Genomic DNA, 16,223 nt, shown 5'->3' with positions numbered 1-16,223 from the left:
TAGATACTTACGTTTTCCTGGCTACTTATATTGAGACAAAAATCTTCATTATGTGAATGAAAGTTCCTAGGAAGAGCCATACTTACACTGAAACTTCTTCAAGGCTGATTGACTAAGAACTTCAACAATTATGGAGAGACTGGAATTCTGAAAATTCAGAGCTTAATTAAAAATTTTGGCCATCTTTAGCCTCCTTAATAGCCATTTATTACCCAACTTTGTGACCTAACATCTTTGTGACCATTAATTAAATCTTTTTGAATGTATAAAAAGACTACTAGCTTCCACCAACCAAAAGACTAAGAATGCCATTGGATAGCATTTGAGGCCATGTCTAAGATTTCCTCACTTTGTGGCAATTTGTCTACCTAGAGTTTCCATCAATGAACAAAAGAGAATTATTATTTTTTAAAGGACTAACAAGTATAATTTGTGTTCCCCAAATTCTCTTGGGTATGTGTTTGACCCCTGGAGCATGGTAAATCTACCTGGCATCATACCCTTAAAGAAAACTGAATGTCCTCCAAGAAGCTTCCACTTTATCATAGATCTTATCTAGGAATGTGTTTTCTTGACCTCCTCCCTCATCTATGCTCTATTTTGCCTGGTTTGAGTTTTCAGGTCTTTGCTTGCTGATAACAGGTGCTATGGTTTCATATACTCAACTTCCCTGTTATGTCCAGACAACATGGTTTCCTTGTATTCATCTATCACCAATGACTCTTACAATCTTTTCACCCCTGTTATGCAATGATCCCTGAGCCTTGGGAGGATAGGTGTGGGACTGAAACATCTTCAGTTTCTTATTCTCTCCATACTGAGCAGTTGTGGGTCTCTGTCTTAATCACCATCTGATTCAAGAAAGTGCTTCTCCGGTGGGTGAGAGTTGAGGGATGCATAATCTATTGGTAAAACAATAGCTCAATGGGAGCTAATACTATGTCCATTTATCAGAATAATTTAGTAGGCTCTCTGCTAGAACCTGAGCCTTGTATAGCCACAGGTTCTTGGCCCTGATAGTGCTAGGTATAGGCTCCATCTTGTGAAATGGGCCTTAAATTTAATCAGAAACTGGTTGGTTACTCCCATAACATTTGTTCCAATATTGCACCAGTGCATATAACTTGAATAGCCATTCATTATTGTAGTTTGTAGGACTCACAGCTGAGTTAAGGTTGATAATTACTTTTCTTTTCTGGTAGCATGCATAACACCCTTAAGAAATTTTAAAGCTAGCCAGTAGAGATAAAGCTTTGAGGTAGTGCTAGTCAGTTTCTCCATATTTGTTCTATGACTCACATATATAGTGTCTTCAACAGTAAGGTCTTACTGAGATGTTCACTTGGGTAAGCTAGAGCAATGGTAACAGCTATTATTGTTTGAGAATATATAGGAAGACCCTGGTCAACAGCTCCAAAGGAGGGAGCCCAATCCTGGCGTTGGGCTTTTATTTGTTGGCCTATAGCATCTGGTAGGGGCATTACCCCCTCATTATATGGTAACTCAATTTAAACTCATTTTATATTGTTTATGCATATACTTGAAGAAGCTTGTATAGTAGCAATATTCCATATGACCTTTTCAAAAGGCCCCTAGTGTTCTCCTTCCCCATACTCCTTCCTCAACTCTGCACCCCTATTCCCCACCCCTACTTAATACTTCATTATTCTCCTCTCCCTGTTTATATCACTGCATTCTAGCTACCCTCTAAAGAAGACCCCTCTCTTTCGTTTTCACTACTTTCCTATCTTCTATTGATTTTCTAGTTGAAACACATATCTAAAGTTTCAGCATCACCATTGACTTACAAGAAAGAACATACAGTGTATTTTTTTTCTTGGTAGCAAACTTTTATTTAAATCTTAGATAAATCAAGCATTATCAAAAGTTGAAATAACTGAAAATTGAGACCTTCCTATAAAGCCTGAAGAAGCCAAATCTTAAGCATTTAAGTTAAAAATAAGCAAACAAAACTAAAAACCCTGCAGCAGATCCTGTTGAAATAACTTTTAAATACAATTGATCTTATCTTTACAAAGGTTATCTTAGCCCAAAATCTACAAAATCAAAGTTATCTTAGTTCTACAAAGAAGGAAAAGGGCTTCATGACACCATTTTAGAATCTTGTATTTTCATTAAGTTTTGCAACAATTCAAATTCCTGTGTTCCCCTGTTTGGAAGAAATCTTCTTGAGGAAGATGCCAGGTACAAACATGGAAGAATAATTACCTAATCAAGTGAGAGGGTGTTCAGTAATAATTTGCAAATAACTTTCAGTTCTGGGTTAATCTCTGGAACTTGATCTGGGCCTTGAACCTGATACAGAATGAGAAATTGAAGCTCTTTCTGGCAAAGAGGACACTGACAGAGCCTTTGAGAGTGGAACAGGTAGAGGTGAATGGTTCCTTGTTCTGGATTTTTACTTTTTGTCACCTTTTCCGCTTTCTTTAGAAGACAGAACTAGAAAGAGACCGGCTTTGGGGTTTTTCACACTCATTCTTAGATCTGTTTCTTGAGCGTGAGTGTGCTCCCTTCAGACTTGGACTTAGATTTGCTCTTTGATTTAGATTTTCTGACTTTTCATCTTGATGGAGATTGACCTTTGTTCCATGACCTGGATCAGGAGCGAATGTTTCTGACACTTGGCGTTCTACTGAAACTGCTTCTGCAATTCATATTCCCTAATCTTCTACACCGTGATCTAGATCGCCTTCCAGAATAAAAGCACTCCTGGTTTGTTCGTGGCTTATCTCAAATAAGCCAAATATTTCTGTCATTTATGTCTGTGCAAGCCAGGTTATCCAAAGAAGACTTCATGTTAGAAAAGGATAGAAATTCAATCACATTCTCACATGTGACTTCTGTGTAAGCATCTGCATATGCATTTGCCTGCTTGTCCCATGAAAGCTTTTAAATCTTGCCAACTGTGAGAACTAGAAAGATTTGTACAATAAGACTGTATTCTGCGCCAAAAGGCGGCAAATATTTGTCTCTGCCAGAGATTCTCCAACTGGTGTATCCACCTCCACTACAGTGGCTTCTGTGCCTACTGTTGTTGCAGTCACGTGGGGCCGGGTGTACTCCAGGATCACACCTAAGCACAGAGCTCCTTGAAGTTCAGCTTTTAAACTGTGGGGTCCTCCACACTGCATCACAGGAGTCGTTGAACTCCAACAAGTGGTACCCCTTTTTTGAGGTCTGCTTTGAGGAAGCTGCTGGAGCCACTAAAAAGCACTTGATATCCTTCTCCTAGTCCTTGTAGTTAAGGTTGCAGACGTAGATGTGAGGTTTTTCAGTCGTGGCAGGGACTCTGGGGATGCTGGGGCATGCTGGGCACCAAGACAGGCCACCTTGTGGGTGCCAGGATGGTGAGGGTCCAACAGGTGCCTCACATCACAGTGGCTTCAGAGCCTAGCTACACAATGCTTCTATTTTTTTAAAATGAGTCTCAAGTTACTAAGCATTATTAAGCCATTGAATAAACTGTCTTAGTAAAATATCCTTCCATTTCATTTCCTTTTCACTATAATACTAATAAAATTTGCAATTTTTTTTCACTTAAGTGACATTTGTTGGCACACAAAATAGTGACTAGCTCCCCATTGGAAGTGCTATTAATCAAAGAGCAAATACATTAGCAAGAAGACAGAGGAGGCTGTTTACCAAAGGTACTAAGTATTTTGGGACTTGGACAGGTAGGAAGGCAAGACCTTGGGTAGATACCCTTATGTAAGACCCTCTATATAAACAGCTGAACAAAATGAATATTTAAATCTCATTGACCCACATGTGAGAAAATGATTTGCCAGTGGAGACTCAGAGTAACTGCAGTTATAAATTTAATCAAATAAGACATCCCAGAAGCAGTATGCCTTACATGTACCCAGGAACCTCTTCTTTTTGTGTTTGACTTTTGATCTCACAATTCCTGGTTAATTTCATATGCCTCAGTATAAGAAAACATGGTTCTTTAAATTATCTTATCTTGAAACACAATAGATGGTCTGACATATGTGGCCTATCTCTTGCTGTTTTAAATCCTTATTCACTTATGATGTGTTGTGAGGTGTTACTTGACCAAAAATGTCGGTTTTTAAACACAAAAACACATCCTCCAACCATGATATTTCTTGAATCCTTCAGGAATATGGATAATGTGATCTCTTCCAATCTTGACCACTTCTGTCCCTGCTTTTTAAATAACAATCCCATTTTTTTTTTTCAGGAAATATTCTTCCCTCAGCTGGTATGTCTTAAGATCAACTAAAAAAGTATGGTATTTCCCCACAGATCAGAGTCAACACAATACGACTCAAAGTTTTCACTGGCAGCAAAGTTTTCACAGTCCTCTGAGCTGGTGACAGACCTCCTTTTCAGAGGAAATATGGCATATTACACATTTCCTGGGAAACTGGATGACTGTCCTGTGTAACCAGTGGTAAGGGTCCCACAGGGTAAAAAAATGCTATCATGGCCCATTGTTTTATGATCCCTTTAGATGGAGAAACAGGAAGTTAAGAATATAGACAGACAAAAGAAAAAAGACCTGAGTTTGAAAATCACCAAAAGGCAGTAGCTTAGAGGATTATTTTTATTCCAAGTCAGAATTATCAAAAGCAACACAAAAGTGTCAGCGTCAGTCAAGTGAACTTATGAAATGAAAATACAAATGAATGTTGCCATTGCCTGTATGAAGTCTTTATCTGCTATTCATTTTCCTTTTTTTATTGGTCATTTTGCTTTTTATGTGTACATACACATATAAATGCATGTATAACATGTGCATACATATGTGTATAAGAATGCCTATGTGTATATTAATATAAAATGTATATACATAAATGTATAAATTTCATATATATGTATGTGTGTGCATTACATAACTACATAGAAATAATATAGATTCTTGATTTTTTTTAATAAAAGCAAAAGTGTCATTTACTTAACCATATTTCTAGATGGTGTAGAGGTCCGGCAATTTTGATGACATTTTAATAAATTTGATTTATATTTCTACATTGTGTCTGAATGTATGGTCTGAAGAAAATAGTAGGCAAATACATCTAACTCATCAGTTCATAGAATTATGTGACTCTATCAGGCATAAATGATATCATTTGGCTTTACATTGTTTTGTTTATAATCATTTAGAACTGACTAGAAAATCCATAAAAATGAATTACTAATTTTATTAATTATTTTGTGAACCTTTTTCAGGAGGGCAGCACTGACTTCATTGTTAGGTCTGCTTAAAGATGTGTACACTGAGCATCCCTTACCTACCAAGAACACTTCAAATTTGGTAATTTTCAGATTGTGTGATATTTGCATAGAATTTCATGATTTTCATGATTTCATTTTTCTTGATTTTCATGATTTCATTTTTCATAATTTCATTTTCTATTTTAAAAATGTGAAGCCTAAAAAGTTCCAAAGTACAGTTTGAATTTCAGATTTTTGGATTAAGGATGATAAGCATAGATGTACAACACATTTTTTTTCATTTAAAAATGGACTTCTATACTAAACCTCACCCACTCACAGCTCAGGAACCATTGCAGAAGTGGGGCAGAAGATTTAAGAGCCAGAGTTGGTGCATGAACATAAGGAAACAGAGGCTTTCAAGCCTCTGGGGACTTGGTCATATGAACTTTCAACAATGGTGATAGCATGCACAAGACCCATGCTGACTGAATCAAACAAAATCCCAGCATAGAACTGGGGAATGGATAGCAGGCATCCACCCTAGCTAACAAAGTATTGACAACTGATTACTGCAGGGTGAGGATGAAGAGTTCTTCTTTAAGGGAGTGACTCTGGATGTGTTGATTGGACTCTAGTAGATGAACTTGCACTGGGACATCTGGTTACAAATACTTGATCAGATAGGACTTAACAAATTTGGGAGAATACCTGAAACATGGTAGAGTTTATCTGGGATGAATTTGATTAAAAATCTATTATATATAATGCACAAAAACACAATAAAATTGGGAAAATGTATTTCTTGGTGTTTGAAAGTCTAGAAAGATATTTGATTCTTTGGTTTAAGTAAATACATATCAAGTACAGAAACAAAAGTTGAAATATAGGAAATTTTCAGGTGCCCCCCGATAAAAGTGTACACACTGTGATAGTTTATAATTTGATGACTTTTTGGAATTGGAGTTAGTGGTTATCGATGCAACATTCTTGGTCTATCTCAAGTTATATCATTTAACTTGAAGTTTACATGCTGGGTGTCCCCAGAGGTCCCTGCAAATTTCCAGTTTAGTCCATAATCCTGCTGTGTTGAGGTCCACTTAATTTAGTTTTTCTGTGTTGTTAACAAAGGCACCTGAATAATATCTAAAGAGAAATGTATTTTGGCTTTAATTATTTTAATCTGTCATTCAATCACTCAATGACTGCTTTTAAATTATCAATCATATACCATAGAGATAAAAATGTACAATTCAGAATACCCATTTAATAGAAGAGATTATCACATATTTCTGTTTCACAGTTCAGCTAATGAAAAAGTACAAGAGTATCATGTATTCAACTAATGTTAAAATTAAGAGTATAAAATTGGGAATTCCACCCCCTTGACATGTAGATCCAATAAGATAACTCAAATAAATTTTCAAATACTTCCATATATACTTATCAATCTTTCATGCCAATACAATTTTACAGAAGATGTGATTTTTAAATAGGCTGTTAAATGGGGTCTAGAATTAAAATCTAGATGATCTTAGAGTTGGGAGCTTCAGAATGACACAGCATGCATTGCAAGAAGCATTTGCTGCTTAATACTAGCTTAGATGTAAAGATCATATAATGAAAGAGTAATAAAATTAGATAGAAGTCAGTAGCTAACAGAATAAAAATTTGAGCATAAGTAATACATGCAGAAAGTCACCTATTATTAAAACAATATAAATTTTATGCATCAGTTCTCATATTCAAAATTTGTTATTTCCAAACTCTTAAGCAATTCTAAAATATGCCAAAATACAAACACATTGTTATTTCATCATCTACTCTTTTTTGTCTTTGCCATTTCATTTCTAGTCTCTTAAATATTGTGTGCAGATTTTGTGGGGCATTTTTCCCTCAATAATTGCTTTGAATAAACAACATGAGTTTCAATGTCTTTACCTAATAAAGATAATGAGCAAGAATCAAATGCAAAAGACAGCAGCTGATGCCATGGTGAATCATCTAAATGCCTGATTTTTCTTGACTTAAACCTGCTGCTGCTATGGAAGCCCCTATTAGCAACTGACAGATGGTGCCAGAGCCCATTGTTTCTTTCAGGCTCACCCTAGCCTTCCTTCTTCCCTCCTCTCTTCCACCCCCTCACTTATGACAAAAGTCATTGTTCTTGTTAAGTGCTAATTCTCTTTAAGCACTATGTTAATATCAAAACTCATCACAGTTGGATATGTTATTGGCTTGTATGCTGAAAAGATGTGTTTCTGAACCTTGACTATTACTCCTTTGTCACAAAAAGCAGTGAGTCTTCTGCTCTCAACAGTAGCCTGTGGTCATACACAGTATATAAGAATCAATATGTGTTTGTGTCTCTCTTACAATAGCCATGTTTCATTTGAGGAGTGAGTGGAAACTATGGTTTTATTCATCAATTAAAGATTTGATTATTTTTCCAGAGAAGTATCAAGTATTCCTTCCCTCTCTAAACAAGAAAATAATAACAATTACAAGACATCCAAACACAAAAATTATAAAAGCTTATAGTGAGAGATTGATAAATTCTGTCCATATCAGTTCATTTCTTTAAGTTATAGATCAAAGTTACTATTACCAATGGAGATGCAATTCTCTTAAATGTTTTTTTCTACTTTAAGGGGGAAAATGTTTATAAAACATTTCATTGGATTCTTATATAGCAACATATTTTCAAGGTTTTATTTCCAAAAAGTGTAAAGTTATCATCTTAAATGAATCTTAACAAGGCAATTTTATCTGTTCCTGTATCACTTTTCTTTATAAATTTTATTTATTAATGACAGGTGTGGTGGCGCATGTCTTTAATCCCAGCACTCAGGAGACAGAGGCAGGCAGATCTCTGTGAGTTCAAGGCCAGCCTGGTCTACATAGTGGGTTCCAGGACAGCTGGGTCTACAGAGAGACCCTGTCTCAAAATGACCAAAAAAAATTTTTTTAATTTATTTATATTTTACGTGTTTTGCCTGCATCTATTTAAATCTATCAATGCATGCAATGCTAATGTTGACCAGAAGATGGAGACAGATCCCCGGGAACTTGAGTTTTGCATGGTTTTCAGCAGCTAAGTGATTACTGAGGAGGGAACCCAGGTCCTCTGCAAGAGCAGCTAGTGCTCTTAAGTGTTTAGCCATCTCTCCAGCCCCTTTCACTTTCATCTTGATATTACATTAAATAATATAAATTTAGTGGAATAAAATTGAAAATTTATTTGAAATTTTTGAATTTTGTATTCTGATTACAAGTCTCACTGAGCTAAAAAGCAAGATTTTGGCAAGGTTGTACTCATTTTTAAGAAAACAATCTACTTTTTATATGACGCTTTCTGGACAGGATGACTAACAACCACAATTCGTCTTCAAAACCAGCAATGGCAAGTTATTAGTCATCTGATGCAGCATGGTGATACTTACCATCTGTATTCCTATTGCATACTTATAGAATCTTGTAATGACCTTTAAACCATCGATCAAATTGATCATTTATCTCTGTTTCTAAATATGTAGGCCATGAGAGTATTTCCTCACATAACCATAACTCCTGCTAATGTTGTAAAAAAAAAAATATTTTCATAGGTTCTAGAGACTAGTATATAAGAAACTTGGCAGGAGCATTGTTCTGTCTGCCACTAAAACTAAAGTAATAAAATATATATCCTTACATATGTGTGTACATCTATGTACACATTTATGCACATACACATACAAATAGACAACCATACTTTTAAACAGTCTGAATAGAAGTTTCTAAATGATTCAGACTGCTTTAGTTAGAAGTCACAAATTAGTCAATATATATCAAGACTCAGTGTGCTTTACAATGTTAAGTTTCTTCATATTCTTTTACTTTTGATATTTACCATAATACTTTAATAGGACATGTATTAGCATATTTCACTGGTAATCATTCATACACATTTAAAGGTGTTTAGAATGTTACTACTTTTTCAGTAGTCTTCCGTTTATCAAATCATGTTTCTACAACAATAAACAGTAGAGATAATCATCCTACTTAACACACCTCCAGATTTTCATTGACATGGTAGGTAGGCTCATCCATCATCAATGTGTTCATTATCCATTAGGCTGATACAGTTGACTTGCTTAGCTTTCACACTGAAAAAAGTGTCGCTAGGAGAAGGCAAAATTTCCCTGTTAAGTAGGCATTTCCCCTGCATAGGAATTAGCCTAATGTGCTCAAGAGAGGCAAAGTTTATGCATTAGTAATATACCTTTTGTTTAGAAAGCTATCCTACAACATTAAATTAATGTATGTCATTTATCTTGTGTCTTTTATTTAAATGCCCGTTATGTACTACCCTTGTTTCTTTCCACTAACTTCTGGTGACCATGAAAGATATACAAAACCTGTTTAAGGGTGCAGGGAACATGGCTTGTGATACTGTGGGTTTTTTTGGTTTTTTTGTTTTGTTTTGTTTTTTTGAGACAGGGTCTTCCTGTAGCCGTAGATGGCCTGGAGCTCAATATGTACATCAAGCTGGCCTCAGTGTCACAGAGATCCACCCCTTGTCTTGTGCACCACCGCATCTGTGTTGACACTGGATTTTCAATACTGAGGTAGAGGATAAGCAGAAAGCAGCAGGCCATGGTCCTCAGCATTAAGCAATCTTCTGCTGTCACTCCTGCTTGGCAGCCTTTGAAATCAAGACCAAATCTCTTGCTCAATCATAGACTTCCTCTTGGAAGTATGAAGGAGGGAGGACATATTTTGTGAGATGCATATACAGGTCAAGAAGAGAAAAAAAAAAAGATTTGCATACAAATAAATCACCAAGAAATCAGTTTCAACTCTGCTCTTGCTTTGCCTTTACCCATTAATTTTCTTTTCTTCTGTTTCCTTCCATATGTTTTAGTTTGCTTTCAATTACTGTGATAAAAACACCTACCAAAAACAACTTTTGAATGAAAGGGTTTATTTTATCTTACATCTCCCAGGTCACAGTTCATCATAGAGGGAAGTCAAGGCAGGAACTCAGGGATAAATCCTGGAGGCAGGAACTAAAGCACAGACCTTGGAGGAATGCTGCTTACTGTCTTGCTCCTGTGGCCCCTGCTTAGCCAGCCTGCTTTCTTATACAACACAAGACCACAGTGGGCTGGGCTCTTCCACATCATTCAACAATCAAGAAACTCTCCCACAAATATGGCCCTGGGTAAATCCAATGGAGGCAACTCTTCAACTGAGACCCCCCTTTACACAGGTGTGTCAAGTTGATAACTAAAGCTATCCAGTACACTCCACTATATAAAGAATTGTGAAATTCTGGTTTACTTACTCTTAAGTATGAGTGAGTCTCATGCAAGTAACATTTTTTCAAGATATGTTTGTTGAGTAGTTCAAAATTTTACATATTAGTCATTTTGAAAGTCCATTAAAAGAATGTTGCATTAATTCACTCAACAACTAAATTAGAGACAATATCTAAAAGAGTCTAAGATTGTAAGATAGGATGCATGTTTTTCAGGTGTTATGTCCACAATTACAGATGGGACCGGAGTTACAGTAACTCTGGCTATGATAAGCCTAGCACTGTAGAAACACTCAGAACTTTATCCATTAGACCCAGATTCCTTTGCTATTTTTATGCTCACCTGTTTACAGCATTTAATCTGAGCACTCTTGCCCTTCCAAAGAGGCCTTTGTAGATACATCTTCTATGAGACAAGCCTTATCCCAGATATTGACAGATTGGTGTAGAAATACATCAACTTATTTGGCTCTTTCCCATTAGACGACAGAAGCAATGGAAATTTTGTCATGCTACTCTCTCTGTGGGACTGGACCCAATTCACTTGCCATGTGACTTGATATCCCACCCTCCTTTTTTCTCTTTCCCTTCCTGTTCCAGTCACTCTCCTCACATCCATGTTTACAGAACGACTTTTCTCAGAGCTAGCTCAGGAAAACTCAGTCTGCAATAACAATTGGTTCAAATTCCTCTCCATTTTCATATCATCTGCTACAACATACGATTTGGCATTTTATGCTCGGGTAGTACTGTAATTAATGTAGTTCTCACTCTGTCCTGTACTTTGTTTTTCTTTAATGTTCTGTCTTCTGTGGCATCTTATTCATGTTTGGTCTTATTATCACTGAATCCTTTCATATTGAACTCATGCTTTGGAAAGCCTTCTTGCCAATTCTGAAAACTTAAGGCTGACAACTTCCATTCTTAGGTACTTTTCTTGAATGTCTCCATGGTAACTGAGTATAGTAACTGAGTAAAGTTCCACATGACCTCTGAGAAGCAGTAAAGTGAAGTGTTTAAATGAATGGGATTTCACATCATAGTGTTGAAATTCTAGCTCAGTCTTTTATTAGTAATCTGGATTGGTGAGATACGTGTTTTTATAGCACAATATTCTCATTTTCATGTATAGACTTTGATAATGTCTGTCTAGTGGAGTTGCATTATGGGTTAAGTTAAATAATGTATGCAGCTTATTTAGTACAGTGAAAAATGTAATTTATAGAATGTCATATTATCATATGGAAATTAGATGAAAAATGGTAGCATGTTTGCCAAGATACAGGGAGTGATTTTTGATGAACTGGAAGGAGAGTATTTATGTAATATGAACAAGTAAGATGTTATTGGAAAATAATTGGGAAATAGGAGTAAGATCAAGAAAGAAAATTTAGCAATATTGGTTCATCCATTCTAGAAGCAGATATAAAATATTAATGGTGGTGAAAATAAATTCTACGCCTTTCTGTTCAGTGCCTACTGCATGTCAGACACTAGGTACTAGGTAAGACTCGGGATAGACACCTTCCAGCCACCATAGAGCTCACATTTAGTAAACGAGACTAGTAATAAACAGATGAAATGACTAAATCATATCCCATGTGAGCTGATACCACCATGGGAACAACATGACAAGACAGTGGAGGTGGACGATAGAGAGGTCTTGCAGATTTCGTAAGTCGGTGTGGCAGATCTTGCTAAGAAGGAGGTACTGGGGCAAGTTTGGGAACCAGGCAAGCTCAGTGATTCTAAACCTAAAGTCTGGGTAACAAAATTCATGCTCCTTGGCTACAGTTCCAGACCCCATGGCCTCTCTCTCTTGCATTCCAAAGCACATGTAGTTTCATTAATGTTTGCCATACTCAGAAAAATCTTTGTATGTATATGATATATAATAATAACCCATTTAAACCTAACAAGTTGTCCATGATGTATTTCTATCTTATTAAAATCATCCTTTGAGGCCAGGTTAAAAAAAAGTGAAGGTTTGAAGTTGAAATACACTAGTATGTTCTAAGATAAAAACACCACTTAATGGTAAAGGCATAAGAATAGTTCTTGTGGTCAAAGCTGTCTAAGGTCTCAATACTGCAATGGGCCATTGTATGGAAGAGATGGAATTAGGCAGAAACAAAGAACTTTGGTAGTAGGTGCAAGGCTCACTATTGAACACCCCATTTCTCCTTGTCTACCGGAGACAATATAGCTCCCTTCAAATTCAAAATAAATATATTTAAAATGCATTTGCTGAAAATCATTGACTCCTCACCCAGGCTTACTTGTAACTAAGAGCAGAATGAGAGCCTGCCAGCCCTGCTCTCATGTCACTTTAATTTGGCTGAAGACACAGAGGTAAGTCTGTGCTCTAAGACTGCAGTCACCCTGGACTCCAGGAAGAAAAAACAATTAGACATACATCCTGAGTACAATCATCTGTCATGGTGAGCCGACATACTGGAGCAGAAGTGACCATCTTGAAGGAAGAAGGTGAATCTTTCCAAAGAATCTCAGCCATAAAGAATTCATTAGACAATAGTCCAAATTGAGACAACAATCAAGCAGAAAGCACCTTGAAACGGAGCTGCTTCATTATACATGTTTCTTGCCCAATGCCTCAATTTTTCTGTGGTAAGCCTAAAGGTCATATCACTATGGTCCTAAGGGTCACTGGACCATTTTGTTTTTCCTTCTTTCCAGTGCTGTGACATTGAAAGAAACTTAGTTCTCTATTTTAACCAATATTGAACTCTAATAGGCATGTTGAGACACTGACTGAGCCCAGTTTTGGGGAATTCTTGGAACTCAGGTTTTTGTCTGCTAAACTTCAGTTACAAACTAGTAGTGAATTTCCCTTGAAATTCTACTAATGAAAGTAGAATTAAATCCATCTCAGTTTCCAAACTCAGCACTGAACATAATGACTAATGCGTTTCAGATTATTAATTGACTTGTTGTCATGTTGAATGTGTCTCTGCTGCGACAGTGGAGCCCACAGCCCCTAGATTTTGCTGTTAATGTACAGCCATATTTAACCTTGGAAATAGATAATAATATAAGGCTTTTGTATATTAATAGTCTTTCACTATATCTAGAATCTAGGTAGTCTGTCACTCTGCTTCAAGTGCTTGAAATATCTATGGCCAAGGAAGAGGCAATCTAGAATCTGTAAACTAAAGAAAAATAAAAGAGACTGGTTCCTTCCTCTTCCCTTTCCAAATTTATCTTTCTCTTAAAATTCTAATTAAGAAACTGTGGCTTAGCATTTTACACCAATGGCATGTGTTTTGCAAAAAAAAATAAATAAATAAAAAAAAGAAAAATAGTGAGCGTTCCTGTTGTCCATAGATAGTCATTGGGTATGAGGCCTGCATCCCAAGGGCTCATTCACTTCTCTGCCTTATCTAGGATCCCTATCAGGGTACTTGGACTCTAACTTCTCCCCACACACAGTCCGTTTTCTCTTCCATCCCAAACTCCATTTTAGACAGAGAAACCCTTGTGAAACACCACAGCCCTCATTTGAACATCATAATCTACCCAAGATTTATTCATACAACCTAGGCAATGAACACCTGGGCATCATAAGGTCTACCAGAGCCCAGTGGGAAGTGTGATCTGTGTATCAAATGGAAGATTGAGCAGAGGGTGATAGGACATAGCTGAGAAAGGAAGACACAGGCAGAAAGAAGGAACAGTGCAGGGTGCAACAATGGCCAGGAGGCTAGAGAATAGTGTGGCAAGCAGAGCATCCCATACTGGTGCTAGACAAAGACAGGTGGAGAAATGCTGCTGTAAAGTCTCTGTGTAGGAGACTGCATCTGATCTAGTTGCCTCCTGAGTGAATGAGATTCCTCCCTTTCTGGGTGACCTGCACAGACTAGAAATTGAATTCTATTATCAGGCTCCTCAGGCCTGGAGCAGGTGTGCCCAGAAAGGATCTGTCAGCTGCCCAGCTGTCCCCAGTGTCTCCAGTTCAGTGTGAAGAGCTTCATCCTGTCATCTTTTTCTGGAGATGCTTCTCTTTAAACAAACCAATAACATCTGCTTCCTGAGACATCAGATATCTCTTGTGAAATAGGCCATGTAGCTCTTGGAGTGTCATGAGGCTGAGGAGGCATGAGAAGACTTAAATTAAGAAATGAAGGTTCAGACAGGAGAAGTCAGGGAGTGCGTGGGGCAGGGCTAGAGTTCTGAGTAGTTTACTCTAAGCAGTTACTGGTCCTTAAGTCCCTCATCACAAGAATACTTAAGGCAAGTATTTATCATAAAAAGGACCTATTGATGGCAAGATATGAATTCATAACTTAGCTGAATCTATTTAAATGAACATTTCAAGCAGTAAAAATAAATAGCTTTTAATGTAAATAAAAATCTGAATTAGAAGACGTTTGAAAAGCATGTTAAAAGGCTTTCTGGAACTAAATTTGAACCACTTCATTAACTGTATAAAATATACTATACTGAGACAGCCTGAGAGGGTGGGTTCGGACCTCCTCCATTAGGGTAGTTGCTCAGAGAGTGTGTGTTTCTGACCTCCCTCTAGTCTCCAACTACCAGAGAGCCTGAGAACCCGGGGGACAGCATGACAGATCCTAGATCCTGCTGCCACATGGTGGTGAGCTTCCCCTTTGTGTGGCCCCTCCCAAGACCCCAGGGCAGGTCTGGCTTTGGTAGGCTAAGGCTGAGATCTCAACAGACCCCCAGAGAATGCTGAGTTCTGGCCCGCTTCTGGCCTCCCTCAAGCATAAGGTTGACAATGCACAGGACTGCGTGAGAGAGCCTAGATTCTGCTTCTACATGGTGAAGGAAGCCTTAGTGTACCTGACTGGAACCTGAATTGGGTTTCTGTGGGTACCCCTGAATAGCTGATCTGAAGCCATCAATTCCCTCCAATATAAACCTGAGAGAACCTGAACACTGTAGTAACCAGCTTTACATAACCAATAAAGAAAGGATCTAGGCACCCAGATATACAAAGGGAAGCATACTTCAACTTAATTCTCATATCACAATCATGAATAACAAAAGAAATTCACATTCCCAAACCACAACAAAAGAATAATAAAATTGAAATCCAAAACACAACGTCCCCATCAAAGCCCATCAATCCTGTAGAAGAGTTCTACAAGGAGAACCCCCTAGAAAAAACCCAGGACACTGAATTTAAAAGAACAATCATAAACATGATCAAGGAATTCAACGAATTTCAAGAACACATGAACAAACAAAGAGCTAAAAGAAGATAGGGATAAACTTCTGAATAAATTCACAAAAGAGATAGAAACATTGACAAAAACTCAGGCAGAAATGAAGAAGGAAGTACAAAACTCAATAAGCCAACTTGAAACAACAGGGGAAAGCCTCATCTCTAGAATGAATAAAATAGAAAACAGAATATCAACACTAGAGGATAAAGTTCAAGAATTGGACCACTCAAGCAAAGAGTACAGAAAAACAAAACAAAACACAGGAATAGAATATGCAAGAAATGCGGGACACCATGAAAAGACCAAATCTACAGATCATAGGAATAGAGGAAGGAGAAGAATTTCAGGTTAACGGTGTTGACCAGATCTTAAACAGGATTGTAGAAGAGAATTTCCCAAAATTAAGGAAAGACAACCCCATACAAATACAGGAAGAATATAGGACACCAAATAGGATCAGAAAAGAAACTCCCCATACCATATCATACTAAAACCACTAAATGTACAGAACAAAC

General features: G+C 37.2%; 1 pseudogene; it reads right to left on the bottom strand.

Moving 5' to 3' along the window:
• Window positions 1-2,284: 2,284 nt before the first annotated feature.
• The window catches only part of LOC103735112, a 96,393-nt pseudogene continuing 82,454 nt past the window's right edge, over window positions 2,285-16,223 (bottom strand).

The sequence above is a fragment of the Nannospalax galili genome, unplaced genomic scaffold (assembly GCF_000622305.1).
Source record: "Nannospalax galili isolate Female #2095 unplaced genomic scaffold, S.galili_v1.0 scaffold937, whole genome shotgun sequence".
In the NCBI taxonomy this organism is placed as follows: Eukaryota; Metazoa; Chordata; class Mammalia; order Rodentia; family Spalacidae; genus Nannospalax; species Nannospalax galili.
Note: the sequence above shows the minus strand (reverse complement) of the source record. Positions and strands in the feature narration are given on the sequence as shown.